The sequence below is a fragment of the Thermobia domestica genome, chromosome 16 (assembly GCF_964235325.1).
Source record: "Thermobia domestica chromosome 16, izTheDome1.hap1.1, whole genome shotgun sequence".
Classification (NCBI taxonomy): Eukaryota; Metazoa; Arthropoda; class Insecta; order Zygentoma; family Lepismatidae; genus Thermobia; species Thermobia domestica.
Window position 1 is genome coordinate 22,324,670 of NC_137469.1, and position 12,461 is coordinate 22,337,130.

Here is a 12,461-nt window from a genome sequence, read left to right on the forward strand (position 1 = left end):
GTTGTGATAATTTTCCTCGGAAGTGTGTATGAGCTGCTTAGTTTTATCAATTTTTTTATTCTTACTCTTTCCCATCTCTTCCATCAGATTCTTTTTTTTATTTTACTCATTTCTTAACTTTTGTATATCTACTTCCTTACCCTAGCTGTCTTCCTTCTTTCCCTCTTTAACTTTCTATCTATTTCCTGTTTCTATTGATTTTCTCTTTCTTCTCTTCAGAGAAAGATTTACAGTAAAAGGATAGAGGAAAAGAAGATATACAGAGAGAAAGAAGAAAGAAATAAAAAATTGAAAAGATAGAGAATGAAAACAAAAATAAGTGAAGGAAAAGGAAAAACGGATAAAAGAGAAACAGAGGAAGAAAGAAGGAGAGACGAACTGAGAAGAGAGAAAGTGGAAAAAGAAAGATAAGGAGAGAGGAGAAAAACAAAACAGGAAAAGAATCTGGGTAGAAAAAAGGAGAAGATAGTGGAATTGAAAGAGAAGGAGAGAGTGAATGATAAAAACAGGTGAATAGGAGGAAAGATGAGGAAAGAAAGAAGAGGATGAATAACATAAAAGATTAATCTCCAGACATGGACGCCCGAAGGGAGCCAGAATGGGACCCCCCCACCGGCTCACGAAAGCAACTTAATTTTTTAAAGTTTTTCTTAATACAGATTAAAAAAAAACAAACTTAATATAGCAACCAGGGAGATGTCCCCCCTAGAAAATTTTCTTTGGCGTCCATGTGTCCAGACATTCTAAACATTTCTTATGATGTAAAAAAAAAATGCTAACTTTTCCATATACTTGAGCGTATAATACAAATTTTATGTCTTTTCTTCCTTGCGACTTTGACAATTGAAATGGACTTTTTCTCTTCTGAATACCTCCATCTACCATGTAATTAATTGCCTCATGTGGAATTCTGTCTTTTGTAACTCATCTCATCTCTGTAAAATCTCATGTGTAGTTTTAATACCACACAAGAACTCTGCCACATATTAAGATGAAATTGGCACACACACACACACACACACGCAGACACACACACACACAAACACATATATATATATATATATATATATATATATATATATATATATATATATATGTATGTATATATATATAGAGAGAGAGAAACTTGAAATTCGATAGAATTGTGGATTTAAGAGGCCGTAAGCCTTTGGCTAGCTGGGGGCTCCACGCCCAGGCCCGGCGTTTGTTCGGCTTATGGCTTCTTAAACCCACAATTTTATCGAATTTCAAGTTTCTTTTTGTATTTCAACTACCCAGAAGCACATCCAGAACGGACTTCTGAGGGGGGCAGGGAGTTGTATTACTACTATTTTGAGCTACTTTTAAGAGCTCCAAACTCTAGGATGGGTTTTATTTAGGTATATATAAAATAAGAATTTCCTCTTCGTGGGAGGGGGGCATTGCCCCCCTGGAACCCTACTACTACTACCTGGAATATAAGAATTTGCATCCCTAGAAAACGCCCATTTAAATAACATGGAGATTTCTCATTTCCTAAAAACGCAAAATATTCACTTTTGACAATTTTTCTGTGGATTACTCCTGGAGTGATACAATCATGTGAACTTTCATCATTTATAGCCATGTAAATAACATGGGGGAAGATTTTTGAGTTTCCCATAAAACCACTTTAAAGTTGGATTTTTTTAATTTTTGATGATTTACTTAAGTAACACTAAGAAAAACGTCCAATTATATAGAATATCAAGTTTCTATTCCTATTCCAATTACCTAAAGCATGAGAACATACGTAAAAAAAAAGCCCATTTAAGCAACATGGGGAATTTCTTCATCGTTCCTTTAGAGCCCCTAAAAATTAAAAATATTAATTTGAGCAATTTTCTTGTGGTTTAGTCCCAAAATGCTACAATCATACCAAATTTAATCATTGTAGCCCTACAGTAAGGGCCCAATAATTCTGGGGTGAACAAGATGTCCCACATAAATAACATGGGGAAGATTGTTCAGTTCCCCATAAAACCACTATAAAGTTGGAAATTTTTATTTTTAGTGATTTTGTTAAATAATCCTATAGAAAATTTACAAGCAAACCGAATTTCAAGTTTTTATTCCAATTCCAAGTACCTAAAACATGACATTATAGGTCTAAAATAATACCCACTTAAATAACTTGGGGAATTTATTCATCCCACCCGCATAGAGACCTCTTAAGAATTAAACATATTTACCTCCGGCAATTTTCCTGCAGGTCAGTTCCGAAAAGGTATAATCATGCCAAATTTTAACTTTCCACGTCAACCAGAAGGTACCTGTTATTTTATGTCAGTGAGTTCATGTAATTTTGTATATGCTTAGGGTAGGATATCTATATTAAGCTCTTTGTTTTGACACTAGCGAGATGACAAAACCTATCATGTGTTTGTGCTTATTCGACATACCAATTATTAACACCCCTTCCGCTTCCAAACAATCAGGCCCATATCCAGGGGGTCTAGGGGGCCGCCCCCCTAAATTTTCACGGCAGGCTTGCAATTGAACTATAGTATGGTTATGAAGTACAATATGGTTTGATCGGGCCCCCCTAACTTCGGCCGCCCCCTTCCCCTACATTTTTGGGCTGGCTACCGGCCTGCAACCAATGATGGTTTTCTTGCTACACCACTAGTGAGAATGTGTGAATTATTACAGAGTACAGAACTCTAAAAGATTTGGGGTGTCATTTATATTACGTAACTAAGATATTTTGCATTGAAATGTGATACTAATGCGTAGTTTCTCTGTGACTTTTGACTTTTGACGTTTGATAAAAAGAAAAATTATAACTGCTCTTAAAAATTTCGTCCAAGATGAGGATAGAATTAGTTACAAGAAAAGGTGAGGAGGCAGTTATCAAGTCAGTGTGTGTTTGTGTGTGTGTGTATGTATGTTTGTGTGTGTGTGTGTGTGTAAAAGATTTCTTTTTAACGTAGCGTGGGTGAATTCATTTCTTTTAGACATTTTGGCATTCACATGTTGAGTATGCACTAATCAACGATCTAATCCCCCTCCTAAACCCCTTCCAAAAACTTTTTTTTTTAATTACACACATGTAGCCTATATCACTCTCCGTGCTCAGTTATAGAAGATTCTATATTTTAAGGTTCCTTTAAGGAAAAAGGAAAAAAAATAGCTGCTATATAATCATGAAGCAAAACGTAGGCGCCCGACATTTTACGTGACTTGGCAAATGTCAACTCTGGTTTACCAAAGTATTTTTGATGACTTTGAAACACTGATTGCCCCTCGTCTCTTTTCCGCTTGCCGAGTCCCGAAGGATGAGAGCCAAGTAACATTTCGCCAACTAAACAATCAGTTAGCCTGTGTTTAGTTCAGAAAAAGCTTGCTCTTTGTTCTTTCTAGGTTTATTAACGAGCTTCCTTATTGCGATTTATGGACGTTGCGCAATTTGAAGTATCGAATTTCCTTTAATATTTAATGCTTGCTGCTTTAATTCGTATTCAATGTTTAATTCGGTTCATTTAAGAATCTGATGTTGCTGAAAATATTTGTAATGACGCATTGTCTTAAAATTGTAATGACGCAATGAGAAGAATTCGTTCGTGAAGACAGGGCTACACAAAGTCTTACCCTCTCAGTTTTATTACAGCACACATTTGGCAATTCGAGCGACCGAGCTACTTGAAATTCTATACAGGGTTTTCCAAAAATGGCGTTCACGGACAACACAGCGCTATTCTACAAGTCAAAACAAAGCGACTACTACTACAATAATAACAATAATTATAATATGTGTAATGAAACTACCGAACTATGTTATGTGTAAGTATCTGAAGTTTTATAGAATGGTTATGTCCGTCTGGCTGGCTGTCGAGGTCGACAGGTACCCCGAGAGAAGCCACGGACACGATGTTGTCCACAAATTTGCTTGTCCGGGGATCGAACGAAGGACCCAGGCACCATAGGTAAGCGCTCTAACCACTAAGCCACCATGCTTCTCAGCTTCAATATTGAGTTCGCATATTTTGGAAGTCTACCGTTTCATAGTGTGAAACGGAACTGATTTATTATTATTATTATTATTATTATTATTATTATTATTATTATTATTATTATTATTATTATTATTATTATTATTATTATTATTATTATTATTATTAAAAGAATAGTCTTATCCTGTTGGTTAACATGAATATAAAATGAAATCTCTTATGTCCGTTAGGCCGATTAATTAAAGTGAATGCTTATCAAAGAATTGGTGGAATGAGAATGAGGAAGAAAGCGGGAGGACCTCTAGAAGACTCACGGATACAATAATACCCATTTCAAACTCAGATGGTCTGAGATTGAAGGAAGAAACCGTCGGCCCAGAGGTGAGCACACTATACTGTACTCCCGGAAGAATATTCGTCAAACATTCTATGAATGTCCCCGAAAAACTTTTAAATATTCAGAGAACATTCCACGAATGTCTCTAAAATCTTTAAAATATTTATATAACATTCTACGAGTGTCCCTTTCTTTCTTTTCTTTCTTTCTTTCTTTCATTCTTTTTTTTCTTTTTTTAGTATTCACAGGTTATTCTACGATGTACCTAAAATCTTGTAAATATTAACAGAACATTCTACGTATATGCTCAAAATATTTTGAATAATCACAAACGTTCAAAGAATGTCCTGAAAATCTTGTAAATATTCACAAACCACTATATGAGTATTTGAAAACCTTAATGTTAACAGAACTTTCTAAATTTGCCCTAATTTTGTTTAAGAAATTCACAAACCATTATATAAGTATAGCAATACCTTTAAATATTAACAGAACTTTCTACGAATGTCCCCAAAAAATCTTTTAAATAATGACATAACATTCTACAAATGTCACTAAGATCTTGAAATATTCACAAAACACTCTACGAATATTCCCAAAATCTAAGTATTCACGGAACATTCGGTAGACATCTATAATGTATTGCATTGTACAGGGTTTTCATAAAGTCTGGACGGATGTAATTTGCTTATAATTTTCATAAAAATGCTCATAATGAAATCAAATAAAGTGCAAACGGTAGCGGAAGGATTAAATTTTTAGTTGGCAACACTGTTAGATAAGCGGCAACTCTGAACACGTTGAGAGACGGAGAGGGAGGGCAAGGGTCAGTTTCTTACCAAATTCCATCCATTGTTGTTTTCATTGTTGTTTCAATGTTGACTGTTAAAAGTAAGTTGTAAGCTGTATTGGTGTGTGTGTCTTTTAAAGAAGTAAATAAATAAAAAACTCCTCTGAGAAGACTATTTTTTTTTTACCGTATCAAAGATGGCGTCGGTGAAAGAGAAAGCGCAATGTGTTCTGTGGTACGCAGAGCTAAACTCACCAATTCTGGTGTGTCGAAAGTTCACCAAAGAGTTAAAAATGCCGGCACCAACTGAGAGTGCAATTCGAAAGTGGCATGCTAAGTTCTTGGAGACAGGAAGCGTCCTGGACCGTCCTCGAAGTGGGAGGCCGCCAACATCGCCTGCAACAGTGAGCAGGGTAAGGGAAAGCATCATCAACAGCCCACAGAAGTGGACGTAAATGGCGCCCAGTTGGAGGTGTGGCGGTGAATGAATTGAGCTGGTGCAGATTACAGGTAAAAATTTAATCCTTCCGCTACCGTTTGCACTTCATTTGATTTCATTATGAGCATTTTTATGAAAATTATAAGCAAATTAAATCCGTCCAGACTTTATGAAAACCCTGTATATTGTTTCTGGGATAGCTTAAAAGATTCCATCGTCGTAACAAAAGAATCTCCAAATTTGATTCTATTCTGTGTTAATCGATCCCTGTCCAATCAATCAATCAGGATGTTTGATTCTGATCCCTAGGATCCTGTTTGGAATTACCATTGCACATGCTGCTTCGCCTACACAAATTTCCCTTGACCAGAACATTTTCAGGATAACTTGTTAGCTTCGTAGGTTGAAAAGTTCGGAGCCACGGGAACATTATATAGTGCTTTGTGTGTTGACTCAGCATTCCAAGATTCAAAATATAACGCGACATAGGAAACACGGGTATTAGATACGCAAGTTATATTTAAGAGTCTAATAGAGAGGGAATGATCTTTTAGGAGTTCTTACTTTTAGTTGATAGCCTTTGACTAAAACAAAACTAAAAAAGCCGTGAGGAAGTTGAGTGGAGTAGGTGGAGAACGTAAAAAAAAAAAAAAAAAGTGTTTCACACATTCGGGTTTCAGCGTGGAAAAATCCGAAGCCACACGGCAATTCACAAATATACACACACAGTCCAAAAGCACTGTTGCTAGTTGTAACGAAATTTTCGTTCTACGTAGAAGAGAATTCTGTAGTGAAAATTGCTGAGACGGCACAAAAGGAAAAATTGCGCTAAAGTTCAAAAATTTAATGAAGTTTGGCTTAGCGCCCTTTCTCCAGCACCAAAACTATATGAGGCTTGAACGCGGGCCCGTAACTAGACAGGGCAGCCCCATCTTGAAACTTTCAGTTCATTGTTGGTATGTCAGGTGAACTTCAAGTTAGTCCACAAAAATGACCTGCTTCCGTGTCGTAGTGTTCTGGCCATGAGCCTGGGGGGCCTATTTGCTGTTTCTTCACAAGATTACGTATGAAAAAATTGACTCCAAAATTTGGTTCCAGTTCTCAATTTTCATGTACATCCTCGCCTAACACGTAGTCATTCGCTACTAACATATACAACGCTTGAACTTGCAATTTACAATATTCTTTGTATTTTAGTCTGCCATCATTATACACTGAGAAAAAAAATGAATGTGGCGTACGTAAAATCGTATGTTACATTTGTAAATCCTGTAGTTTTTGAACTTAACGTACAGCAAACGTATAACTGAAAACACGTGTTTTATAATACTTTCTGTATAAGTGTTCCATCTGTACGTACTTTCTTTATGAAACGATATAGGCGGTCAGAATCTCACATACAAATGGACGTATATAACATATAGCTGACGAAGGTAACACACATATGTGTATGTAATATAAGGTAGACTGTTAGATATCAAACATCTTTCAACGGCATGGTGTAACATCTAAGGGTAGTGCCTATGTAGTATAAAGATAACGTATGCTTCGTACTGTTTTCTGTAATAAGCAAGAGGATTCCGTATATCTGTACAATATACCACTGTCCGGAGAACGGATTTTTCTCAGTGTAGAATAATTTGCTATCTGATATTGATATTTTTTACTCTGAAAACATTTAGAAGAGAATTATCTTTCTAACTATGATATCTACTATATACTTAGTTCATTTTAAACTGAAGCAATGCAACATTATATATCTTATAGTCAGTAGCGTATTTACGATTTTGTTTTGGGGCGGGGCTTTGCTAACTTTCGGGGGGGGGTTGCGTGAAAATGTAAAAATTCTGCAAGATATTTCATATACTTTACTATAGTAAGATTTTTGGGGGGCTTAAGCCCGGAAGCCCTCCCTAAATACGCCACTGCTTATAGTGCTAGCAGTGAGAACAGTGTTCCATTACTTTTAATAACAATTAAGACTGAGTAAATATAACTGTAAATAGAAGCTCTGATTCTGTTTACAGTTATCTTTAGTAAGTCTTTAATTGTTATTGATTTTACTTAATTGTTATTACTTTTAAATAGTTATAATAGTAAAGCCAAACCTCTCAATAGGTGCGTCATAATAATATTGATAACTACAATCACGCTAACAGAATCACTACCTTCGCCACCGTTTGCCTACCTGACTAATAAATGTCACTACCTCGCTATCGTTTGCCTGTCTAATAGATCTTACTAAATGCCTACCGTTTGCCTGTTACACTAATAGATGTCAATAACTGGGCTACCGTTTGATGTCTGATTAATAGATGTCGCTACCTCGCTATCGTTTACCTACCTGGCTAACAGATGTCGTTACCTTACCTATCGTTTGCCTGTCTGACTAACAGAAGTCACTACCTGCGCTACCGTTTGCCTGTCTAATAGATCTTACAAAATACCTACCGTTTGCCTGTCACACTAATAAATGTCGATACCTGGGCTAGCGTTTGATGTCTGACTAATAGATGTCGTTAGCTGCTCTCTGACTAATAAATATTGTTACTTCGCTACTGTTTGCCTGTCTGACACTATTAAGTGTTGTTGCCTGTGCTATCAGGTGTTAAAATATGCAGGCAATTTGGCTAATTAAAACTACTAATACTTATAAATTGTGTACAAACAATTCATTTTTTCTTCGCGAAATATAATAGTTAAGAAAATGCTTATATAGTTGTAAAAAAGATTTCTGTAGGTATTGCAAAATGTAAGCATATTTGTATACAGTAAAATAAATTTAAATTAGAGGACCCAAGCAAATTTAGAGGTGACGCGGACATACCTGCTCCTAGGACTGGTGCCCATTTAAGGAAGTAAGATTTCAATTCTGCGAGAGCATTCTTTATAAAGATAATTTTTTTTAAAAGAAGGGGACTTTTTATAATTTCTAAACGGAAAAAATCTGTATGATATTGACAACACTGTAGAACTCTTACTTCTCTTTCGCCTTTCTTCTCTCCTACGAGTACAAATTCCTCTTCTTGCCTTCTAAAGCACGTGATAATTCTGGAACAGTTTCGATGAAACTTTGCCAAAAAATTAAGCCGCTATTTCTACTCTGTCTTTCTTTTTTTTTTTTTAACATTTTCTTTTACACCTCTATTGCTTTAGCATGTATATATATGTGTCTATATGTGCGTGTTTGTGTATTTTTTCTTATTTGCAGTTTTCTTTTTTATTAGTATTTTTGTACCTATTTCTTTTCTTTCGTTTTTTCCTGCTTATTCAGATCTTTCTTAAGCATTTCTCAGTCGGTAGTCGAAGTTCGAACCATCGTGGTGTGGATAATAGGTTCTCTTCTTCAACCTTTCGTAGTGAATGCTGTGTACGGTTTTATTTGTTTATTTACTTTTTGTCAAAATGTGGTTTCTTATTGTAACGTGTGCGATATGACTTCGGTTATTACTTTTTTTTTTTTCGATGGTGATTGTGTGCGATCGAAAGGTGCTTCACAAAAGTGTGTGGGAAGTTTAACCTGTTCCAAATCTCTTCATGAGTACCATAAACACACGCCATTGTTCAGCGAAATGTAACTTCGAAGTTCGGTGAACTTTCAACTTTCAAATTGGATACCAAATCACTGACTTGTGCACAAGATTGAATTTAGCGGTCCTATCACTCTGTATACTCAGGATTTAATACAGCGTTTCTATTATCCTATAAACATAGGATTTGATACAGTTTATGTGTTTCCATCATGATGTGCTAACAAGATCCAATTTAGCGTTTCTATCATCCTGTACCTTTAGGAGTGAATACACAATTTCTGCCATCCCGGATACATAGGATTGAATATAATCTTTGTGTCATGATGTATTCACAAGATTGAATACAGCGTTTAGGATTGAATCCAGTGTTTCTATAATCTTGTATACACAAGTTTGAATACAGCGTTTCTGTCATCTTTAAACACAAACTTAAATGCAGTATTTCCATCCAGCTAAAGTCAGTTATTCATTAGTAACGAAATAAAACTAAATTTATCAACAAGAAGTTAAAACTGCGAGACCCAGTTTTATGACCCTTTATATTTGTTTCTGACTCAAGTATTCAATTATTCAGTACACAAATTTGGTGGAACAGAACATTGTTGTCAGTAGGACATTAATAGAAATCAACTAAACTAATTTTTTTCCCTGTAGGTACGTTTATTTATTAATTAATGTTGAAAGTATTAACATTAAAATCAATATAATTTCAACATAAAATTGAGTAACTTGTCAATTTGAACACAAGTTTTTCAGCCCATCGTAAGAAAGTGGTCGAGAAAACACTTTTAATTATTCCTTATGATGGAATATACTAATTCAAAATGAATAGCATTAGATCTTCTTTACATGATCTATCACTAGCATAGTTGATATACCGAAAAGTGAATTAAAACACCAAAGACGTAGCGAAAAAAAATATCTAACAGTTAGTTATTATGAATGCATTTAGAATAATACTCCATTAAATAGATCGAAAAGCTTACTGTTCAAACAGCAGAGCTTATTGTTCAAGTTCTCTTAGATGTTTTAGAATCCCTTACTTGTTTAATTTTTCTGCTTATTGTGCAGGCAGCAGAGCGCTTATTGTTCAAGTTCTCTTAGATGTTTTAGAATCCCTTGTTTAATTTTTCTGCTTATTGTTCAAGCAGCAGAGCTTATTGTTCAAGTTCTCTAAGATGTTTTAGAATCCCTTACTTGCTTAATTTTTCTGCTTATTATTCAAGCAGCAGAGTTTATTGTTCAAGTTCTCTCAGATGTTTCAGAATCCCTTACTCGTTTAATTTTTCTGCTTGTTGTTCAAGCAAAGGGCTTAGTGTTCAAGTTCTCTCAGATGTTTCAGAATCCCTTATACGTTTAATTATCAGCTAGATAAAAAAATATATACTTTTATGCTTTATATCAAGCCCTTTTTGTTGCCAAAAAATATATTCCTTAAGTACATAAATTCTATTAAGAACTTGTGACATCTGTGAACAGCATCGTTTATCATTTAACTTCTCTTACAATTCACCGTATAAAATCACTAAAAAAATCTGAAGATCTAATTCTTAATTAATTATTTTTTGAAGCAAAAGAAATAATAATTAATGCGTTTCTGGCCAGAAAAGTGGAAGTGAATTGTAAAAAATGCAGCATTTAAGTCCCAATCTGGTTCCGAGCCCTGAACCAGATAGTTTAGTTGTGACATCAGGAACTGCTACACGCAAAGTGGTAAGTCGGGAAAGTGTGGTATGTCGGAGAAGAAGAGGTTGGACTGTTATTGCTGGTCCGGAGCTACGCTGGTAAGTTACTATTATTTCTGCGCTTAAAATATTTCCTTATTTGGTAGCTTATTAATCTTTTACATATTTACCTTCTTTCTCTGTGTCGGTTAGTGCAGGAGAACCAAAATTTAAAAAATTAGTTGATGGATCAGCATCAATTTGGCCACACTGTAGAGGTCAAAATTAAGATTGCCCAACGGTTCGGTATTTTACCTTGCAGTTCGGTGTTTGAACTTGTCCGGTGTTTGGTACGACCTCAAAACAGAACTTTAAATGTCCGGTATTTTTTTCCACCCTTACTAGCCCTATATTCTGTTCTATTCAGATTATTTTGGAGTGACGAATGGAATTGTTTGTTGATGAACATGGTTAAAGCCGAGTTTATAATTTGCTTTGATATCGACCTGTCGTTCGTAAAATTTACTGAAGAGTTGAAGATAGGAAATTTTACTGAACTTATCAAAACTGCTAAAGGTCAACAAAAGTACATTTTCAAGAGCGCAGCTAGCACTGCTTCGCCCTCAGCTACATCTTCCAATTAAATAATGCATCCAGATCCACTAAAAGTATGTAGACACTATGAGACATTACAGCCCCAGAGAAGCTGGTAAAACTTATTTTTCAAGTATATTTATAATATTACAGTTATATTGCCAATTATATTTGCGTTTCTGTTTAAAATACGATGTATTTTTGATGGTCCAGTGGTGGATCTAGAAGTTAAAAACTGGGGGACCACCCAGACCCCAGCCTATGATAATTATACTACAGTACAACCCCTCAAATCCGAACCCCGGAAATCCGAAAACCCGGCCAATCCGAACACGTTCGCAGGAGAAAAAAAAATAACTACAGCTGGAAAATGAAAAACAAAAAGATTTAATCACACAAATTTAGTTTTTTTTAAGGTTTTAACATTTTTAGACTTAATGCTTATTCAAAATCATTATCTAATTATATTATTACAAGAAGACTGCTATAGATCATTTTGGACATGAGTGTACACCCACCAGTCAAGGTCATTGCCCTTTCGACCACTGGGTCACCCTGTCTAACCTCAGTCGTTGTTTTACCGCCAATTCAGTGACGAAATAAGTACGTAATATTATTTCCCGGGTAATCCGAATCCCCCCCCCCGGAAATCCGAACAGGCTTCAGCCCCAATTAGTTCGGTTTTGAGGGGTTGTACTGCATGACTTTACTATAAGCTTTCAACAACTATATAAATAATAGCTTAAATTATTTTTGTCACTCCAAAAACTAGTGAGCCTAGGACTCCCAGGCACGGACTAGATTCGCCTCTGTGGTAGATTACAAAAAAATTACATGTACCTACTCAACCAAAACTGGAATAAATAAGTTTAATAAATGCTTCGAAACTAACTAAAGTTATTAAATTCGAACTCCGAATTGCTCCTTTTTTTATGAAGTTACCACTTTCAGGTTGTTTCACATTTTTGACGACAGATGGTGTCACAATCTTATGAGTATACATACTCCAGGAGGGTGTCCGGTAGTTTTCAAAAGTTGGCAACCCTGTCGAAAGTTAGGAATCAAGTTTTTTGATTAAGATGATATTCAAACCGGAAGTGGTAAAAATTAAGCTTTCCAATTTTAACATTGGT